This window comes from Hylobates moloch, unplaced genomic scaffold (assembly GCF_009828535.3).
Source record: "Hylobates moloch isolate HMO894 unplaced genomic scaffold, HMol_V3 SCAFFOLD_4, whole genome shotgun sequence".
Classification (NCBI taxonomy): Eukaryota; Metazoa; Chordata; class Mammalia; order Primates; family Hylobatidae; genus Hylobates; species Hylobates moloch.
The window spans coordinates 167,771,561-167,780,464 of NW_026652279.1; positions in this window are offsets into that span (position 1 = coordinate 167,771,561).

The window sequence follows — 8,904 nt, forward strand, 5'->3', positions numbered from 1 at the left end:
TTTTTTTGTTTTTCTAGCTGAAAAAATTAATGAAAATGGACAGCATGACTTTTAGCAACTTATTAGTTTTCAGTTTGTTGGGTTTGGTATGCATGGTTGGGAATATACAAATTTTATATACCTTTACTCTATTGTTATTGACTGTTACAGTTTATAAGCTCTTCTTTAAGCTCTTAGCCACCATTTGCATTAATATTAATATTTAATACAATTATGGCTAATACTATCCTCTGAATGCTTTTATATAATAATAGCTTTGCACTTACACAATACTTCTAAAGAGCTGTGAGTGCTTTGTCAACATGAGCCAGATTTCTCCCCCTTTGTAAGCTGTTCTCTAGCCACCCCCAGAGGGAGACTAACACTTTAGAACACAACCTCTGTGTGTGCTTATAGCAGAAATGATCAGTGTTCTTATAGCATAAGATACTTCTCTAGTAGGTCCTAGGGGGATTATTTCGTGTTTTAGGCACGACACAAAATCTTACATGGAATAAGTTATTCTTTACAGTTGTGAAACTGAACACAGAACAATGCACACTGAGAAAGTCTGTATTTTTGCATGCTGGATAAGCTGTAGACAAAACAATACACTGTTCAGTTCAATAGCCTTTTCACACTGGTTTTTGGAAAGCAATGGGTGAAGTCTGGTTAGTGTAGCAGTCTTCCTACTACATACACAGGGGAAGGTTTTCATAGCCAGGACGAGGAATGTTCTCAGTTAAAAAGATGCTCAAAACCCAAATACTTTCTCTTTGGCTTGAGAAATCAGAACCAGTCTATTGTGTTCAGATGAAGGTCAGATCATATGCTCCCCCAGAACATATATCATCACTAAGCAATAAGTAAAGCCGATAATCCAGTTCAGACGACAATGGGCCGGGGGGTCATGAAACTTCTTGTTGGTTTTGCCCTAAATAGTGCTGTGGTTTAAGCAATATCTCAACTTCTCTGAGTCTCTGTTTCTTCACGTATATGGTTAGATAATTAGTCTAAATGGCATTTCTTAAGTTCCATTTTGGATCTAAAACTTTAGAAGAGTTTAGAAAAGAGCAGTAGAAATTACTTAGAGAAAGGATATGGCTATTCCCATCTGATTTTGGAAATGTTTTGGTTTTTTTCCCCCCTTAATGCCAAATATTTTTTATACATTACAGGCTAAAGACATCAAAGATACTACAATAAAAATGGACAAATTCAATCATTATTTCAGAAAATATGGTGATTTTAGCTGGTTTTAAATATTTGAATGTTATTTACAAACTTGGTAAAATTTATTTTAACTTTCAACCTAAAATTACAAATCTAAGCCAATTCCTCATTTACACTTTTAAAATTGTAATCCCAAGGTGAATCTTTTAGATTCTCTAGGATGCAAAATCCTTTTAAACATTATAATTATTTAAAATACCAAATAAGGCCGGGGGAGGTGGCTTACACCTGTAATCCCAGCATTTTGGGAGGCCGAGGCAGGCAGATCACTTGAGGTCAGGAGTTCGAGGCTGGCCTGGTCAGCATGGCAAAACCTTGTCTCTACTAAAAATACAAAAACTTTGCCAGGCGTGGCGGCTCGTGCCTGTAGTCCCAGCTACTTGGGAGGCTGAGACTCAAGAATCGCTTAAACTCAGGAGGTGGAGGTTGCAGTGAGCTGACATCGCACCACTGCACTCACTCCAGCCTGGGTGACAGAATGAGACTCCATCTCCAAAATATATATAGATGTATATATATGCATATGTATATAGATGTATATATATGCATACGTATATAGATGTATATATACGTACATATATGTATGTATACACAAATACATGTATATATACATATATATACACATATACGTGTATATATACACATATACACGTATATATACACATATACATATATGTATATATACACGTATATATGTGTATGTATATATACACGTATATATATACATGTTTGAGAATAATAATCTATATATAGATATATATTATATATATTAAATATAATATCATATATTATAATATTATATATAATATCTGTATATATACATGTATATGTGTATATATATGTATATATATACATATATCCAGACTTGGATTCTTGCAGCCTCCAGCCCACAGGCTGGGCCTCTTCCTTACACGTATATATGTACGTATATATGTACATGTATATATACAGATTATTATTCTCAAACTTAACATGAAAGTCTTTGTACTATTTATGCCATCAATATCCCTAATTTTAAACCTCCTGGCTTATTTATAGTCACCTATTTATCCTTTATGGAAACAATTTTTTTATCCCAAGTAATGCAGGTTGCATCATTAATGAGCTGAGTTTGTGCATTCAGAAATTTTGGCTGGGGTATGAGATCTGGAGTGGAAATCCAGGGCAATTTTTCTCAAAACCATGAAAGACAGACTGAACTTTCGTTGATTGTCTCTAGGTCAAACTGGGCCCCAAGTCCAAACACTACAAGTGGGTTGGATTGCACTTTGATTTGTCTTCAGCTCCCCTGATTCAGAGTTCTAATTTGAGCCTGCAATTTCCACTTGGGCTATTTTACCCCTCATTTAGAATCAATGGAGGCATTTGCTGTTTAGTTTCATTCTGATTTTTTTCATACTCATCTTACAGCTATTAAGAAGTTATTGAATTGGATTCTGCCCAGCTCTTGTGTCTCTATTTGACTGTCACAACCATGGCTACTTATTTACTCTGATGACATTATATATTTTTCCTTCAAACATACTACTTCATTTGAGTCCTACCCTTGTTGATGGGGAGGACAAATGTATTCATGTTATGACTATTTTTGTCACAATTGTCCCTAACTTATTTGTTGAATTTGAAGGATATCCCTAGAAACTAATATAGTAGCTACATGATACATAACAGGTCTATGTAAACTTGCTAAATGAGAATCAGCTCTGAATTGTTATTGTGCAATATCAGAGTTGTGTAGTTTAAAAAATCCTATCATTCATTTCTCCAATTCAGATAAATCTCCAAGACCCCCTCAACTCATAGAATATTGAATCCTAAAATCACAATTAAGTGGGCATGGACCTTGAGGCAGTGCATTCTGTTGCCCCAGTGACCAGCTGGGCAAGCACCCACGACTGTAATTCTCAGACTTGGATTCTTGCAGCCTCCAGCCCACAGGCTGGGCCTCTTCCTTACAGGCGGGCAGCAGCAGACCAGGAGCAGAGCAGCACTGCAGCTCCTAGACAATCCCAGACAGACGTGGGAGGAATTGCTTCTCCACATTGCCCCCTCTAAGCACAACTCCCTTCTTCCCGAATCTGGGCCCCTGACTTCAAAGCCTCCACAACATAATTCTATCTTCCTCCTCCCCTATGAGTTGAGCCTTTTCCAAGTAGCCTGGATGGGAGAGGCTTCTGAATTCCTGGAAACTTCTGTTTCGTGCCATGTGCAAGGGTGTGTGTGCACGTGTGTGCGCGCGCACACACACACACACACAGAGCAAGGAGACACAAGTCCTTACTAATTTGTTGCAGTGGAGAGGAAAATGGCAATAGGTTAAAGAAAGAAACAAGTTGATAAGTCAACATATTATCTTTCAATATGTATTTTGAATTAGTAATTATAAAATACTATTTAGTGATATATACTTTACAAAATGCTTTCATGTATACATATTTAAATGATGGCCATGCTCAGGACTCGCCTTAGATGAACTGAATCAGACTCTAGAGGTGGCCCAGGGCTATTTGTTTTTAGAGATTTCTAAAGGATTTTAACATGCAAGCAGGAATGAGTAACAGAACTGAAAACACTGCTTTTCTGATTTCCAGTGCCATGCTTTTAACATGGTATCGCAGTAATCACTAGCATGTGGTTAATAAGGACATTAATTCTTGCTGCTCTGTGAGGTAGATGGAAAATGGTTTCTCTAGGCACTTCTGGGAGTCCGCCGCCATCCAGGGAAGGGATTCTCCGAAAGCAGCGTGGCAGCAGGGAGCAGGTGGCGGACCACAGAACGCAGGTGCTCCTCTAGGTCCTGCAGATGCAGTTTCTCTTGACTCGGTGCAGACACTGCAGTCAGAAGTGTTCCTAAATGGATGATATCATGAGCTGCAGGGAATTTACAGTCCCTCAGCATAAACCCTACTCACCAGATCCCACAGTGTTTGAAATGCGGCCTGGGTAGCAGGTAAAGGGCACAACAATCACACTTTTGTATAGGGAATTGGTAAGAGTGTGCCTCAGACGTGATGAATCGTGTTCTTATGAGGACAGCAAGATTTGGGGTTTCTTTCTCCAATGGGCCTCTTTGTCATCCTCAGTCATTATTTACATCACCTGTTCCCCTCTTGCATCTATCTTGTGTGTGGGGACAGACACAGAAAAGCTGTGACTTCTTGCTGTGCTCTTGCTGCTCAGTTTACAATGTAGCTTCTTGCAGAGGACTAAGGTGAGCAGGCAGCCTTCTGGAAAGGACAGTCTTCCTGCTGAGGGCTCGAGGAGTTTCATTTGGGTGATACTGATTCCCCTCTATCAGTCAGTTGGAAAATAAATTTAAAAATGCAGTTGAAGTTGTTTTAAATGCACCTGCTTTATTGGGTGGAGGGTGGAAATCTTATTTACGCAAGAGCTAAGTCAAATGATTAGGGGAGAAAATCATTAAAATATGTGCGTTAAATTCTTGTCAGCTTTGCTTTTAAAAACTTATGTTTTGTGTAAAATGATAGCGCTTCTGTCATTGAGGATGGAAAAACCTGAAGATTAAGGGAGTTAATAAGAAAAGCCATTGTTTGTAAAATAAAGATTTGATCAGGAAAGAGAGTGAAACTTGGAAGGAGTTGTCTCAAAAAGAAAAAAGAAAAAGAAAAAAAAAAACAGCAGCAAGTGAAGAAAATGCCTTGAGGCAGCAAGGGTGGAGGGTCTTCCAGACCGGGAGATAAAAGACAGGCTGGTTTCTTATTACTGTAATTGCTTCCTGCCTGTTTAGGTCCCTGGTAGAGAGTGGAAGCCAAGAGATCAGAGAGAAGAGAAAAAACATTCTAGAATGATAAGGAGAGGAACACTGCAAGGTCTACCATTTAATTAGTGCAAGTGGCCTCAATAGCTGAGTGGACCTAGGATGGCTGATATGGAGGAGAAAACCTTGGCAGATATGAGACACTAGAAGGCCTACGGTGACAAGGTGGCCCACGGTCCCATGGCTGAAGGTCCTGTGATGCAGTGAGCCCTGGAAGGGATGGAACCTTTAAATCCGACTTCACAACAGGTTAGGAAGTTGCTTTCTAGGAAAGGATGGGGTGGTGATGATTTCATTAAGCTACATGCTAGAGTTATACTCTAGTTATATGCCAAGGCTGAAAAAAGCATTTAAACAATTATCATAGTCTTTAAATGAATTTGTATGGAGGCATCTTTTATTTATATCCTATTTATTATATTATGCACAAAAGATGAGTGAGTAAAGAGCTGTGCTTGTTTATTTATTTCTCACCAACTAGTTAAAACTTGGTAGTTCAGGTCACTCAGATGAAGCGTCTACCTGCGATCCTCCCGGGAAAGTCTGTTCTTTGGTGAGGACATGCTAACTCTTGAGAGTTAAAACCATGACTTTAGCTGTTATGTGGCCATTCCAAATGTCCTCTTGCAAGGTCACAAAGCCTTTTATTCACTGAACCAATAATTGAGTCTCCTGTGTGCCAGGCACTTGCAAAGAACTGCAGTTTAAGAGATACAGAACATTCTGCCCTTTGGAAGCTCCAGTCTGGGAGAGAAATCTAAAGTAGAAGTGCTGTAGAAAGGGTCAACTCGAGATACCATTTTAGAAATAAATGGTTTGTGGTCTGGCCTGAGACAAAGATGGAAGTTATGGGAAGAGACATGGGCTGCTGTCCTCACCAAAGTAAATTTAGGTAGAGACTTTCAGATTAATTTACAGTTTTATAGGTTTTCAGGAAAAAATCCTCTCAAGCCCATGTGTGTGTAAAGAAGGTGAGTTTTAGAGACACAAAAACTTAGGTTTCAGTCCATGCTCAGGACTAAGGCCCACCTGGAGCGGGCAAGTTGTTTACCTTCTGAGCTGCAGACAGAAGCTCACATCTGTTATATAGACACAATGGTATCCAACTCATCTGACATTATGAGGAAGCAATGAGATGATTTGGGTAAAGCAGTTGGCATCTAGAAAGGGATTAATAATTTGTAGCTCTTCTTATTATAATGTCAAGAGTGGAACTCCAGAAATATCTTTTACTTCAGAGCCCGAACATCTCCATCTGGAGACAAAAAGCCTCCCGATGTGTCTTGCTAACTTCAGAGATGCGCTTCCTCCCAGCCTCCCCTGTGCATTCCACCAGCATGATCCGTCTGAAACCCAGAGCTGAAATGCTTCCCTATTTCAACACTTCAATGAGTCTATTGCCTAAAAATGAAGTCCCTCTTTCCTGCTTGATACACAAGGTCGCCCAAGTTTGATGGGATCTATTTCCCCCATCTTGTCTCCTACCTCCCTCCTACCTCTTAGGACTTTTTCCTTCACCAACCAAACAAGGCCGGGACACTGAACACAGCGCAGCCCTCTTCCTCTGTGCTTTGTCTTCCCTTGGCATGCCGCTTCACCTTGACTTTCTGTAAACATCTTTTAATACATCAGGCATTTTTGGAAAAATTCCCTGGCTGTAACCTTCCATGATAACGTGACTGTGCTCTGTACCTACTGCACACAATTGCTTGCAAACTGTTTAACAATTAGGTATCTTCACAATCCCTCTCCCTGACCACATGTACACTTCTCAGGGTCTCCTATGTAACCCTAATTCCCAGCCCAGTTCCTGGTACCTAGTTGGCATTTGGTATAATTTATTGAAGTAAATGTAACTGCAGTTGCTCTTTTTTTATTCTGACTTGGTTTAATGTATATTTGTAAATTCTTGTTTCCCTTAGGACAAAGCCCTGACAATTGCTACAGTTGGTTGTTAGCATTGCTGATAATTATAAATCTTGTTTCAGGCACTTTGTCTCCATTATTGCGTAACTCGGAATTGATTTACTATGCATCATAATTTGTCTGGTTCCTCTCTGCGTCCTTGCATTGTCTGCAGTGACCTACGCACATCTCTAAAGCAATGTTGTCATTCCTTTCTTCTCCTAGCCCTGGCGAACCCCTCTGTGCCCTCTGGCCCCTCTGGCCATTCGCTTTAATTATACTTCATCTTCCTTATGACTTGCCCTCTACTGTTTTGAGGCCCATGTCTCCAATGTCATCTGGTGTTCCCTGGTGATACATTCTGGAACCAATTCTGCGTGTCTGGAATGTGCGTCTCTTCGTCAGAATAACCTGTGCTCATCACCTACTCTGTCATACTAATAGCACTTGGGGATATTTATGGGTCCTTGTAAATACCACAATGGCTTCTGCTGCATCGCCTGATTGTTTTTCTGCTACTAATGTTTGGATGTTGGCTAATTTTCTTAAGCATAATGCTGATAAAATAGGGCTATTATAGAAACGTCCTCTCCACAGAGTTATCTATTGACTCCTTCATCCTGCATGGTTTCTTGAGTCTACCTTTTTTTTCAGACTTCCTAATCTTTGAATCACTTTTGACTTTGAGTTTCCTTGTGAGACATATTTGAAACAAATCATTATTTTCATGATTATCTTTATGTCAATGTCTTAAATTTAAATCACTGATTCCATTGGATGAGACTTCCAATAAAACAAAAATACCATGGGCATACATTACTATCTCTCACATCTCTAAATCAAAAGGTGGACTGTTATGTTGATCATTGCCTTTGACTTTCCCATTAGTTTGCTGTCATCATTTAAAATACCTGACATACTTTCTGCTCTTTGTCAGTTTAATAGACAGTTCCAGACTTCTCCTGAACACAGTTGTTTTGGTATAATTCCTTTCCTTTTACTTGGACAATCCGAATCATTGATTTCTTCAACTGACTTTCTATTTCTCCATGTGAGGCTTTTTCAAGTCCTTTCTCCCCGTCTCCATTATTATTTTATTTACTTTGGAATAAAATAAAATTTCATTATATAACACTCCACAAATTTGGGAGTTGTATTAATTCAGTGCATTATAGATGGAATGAATTAGTTTGTTCTCACATTGCTATAAAGATACTACCTGACACTAGGTAATTTATAAACAAAAGAAGTTTAATTGGTTAACAGTTCCACATGGCTGGGGAGGCCTCAGGAAACTTAATCATAGCAGAAGGCAAAGGGGAAGCCAGGCACATCTTATGTGGCACCAGAAGAGAGAGAGAGAGTGCAGAAGAAACTGCCACTTTTAAACCATCAGCTCTCGTGAGAACTTCCTCACTATCATGAGAACAACATGAGGGAACTGACTCCCTGATCCAATCAACTCCCACTAGGTCCCTCTCTCGACACGTGGGGATTATAATTCGAGGTGAGATTTGGGTGGGGACACAGATTCAAACAATATGATGGAAGTATGCCTTTGCTTTGCAACTAAAAGACATACCCAACTCAAGAATCCACTCCAGTCAGAGTAGGTTGAAAGTGAAACCTACTGCACATCATTTCCTTGTCTTCATCACTCAGTACCTACAGTGAAGCCCTGGCCATCTACTCACGGCTGTGCCTCTTTCATTAGTCAACATCACTTCCGTGGTCCCCAGCCCTCCACCTCTACCCATCATCAAAAGCATTCTCTATCGCAAATGCCCTTGTGCCATCAATCTCTTCTCCTAGTGTTCCCTCCAGTTTCTTGCATTGTTACCTGGCTTTCTGCTGGAACCATAACTTTTCCAGATGCCCATCAATAGCTGCTGTATATTTTCCTACACTTCACCTACTTCAGGGACAGAGAATGGCATTGGTTTCTTCCTGGATCCTCATTGCTGCTTCAGAACATAACCCCTCCACTTCTCCTTTTGTAAAAAGAAAAT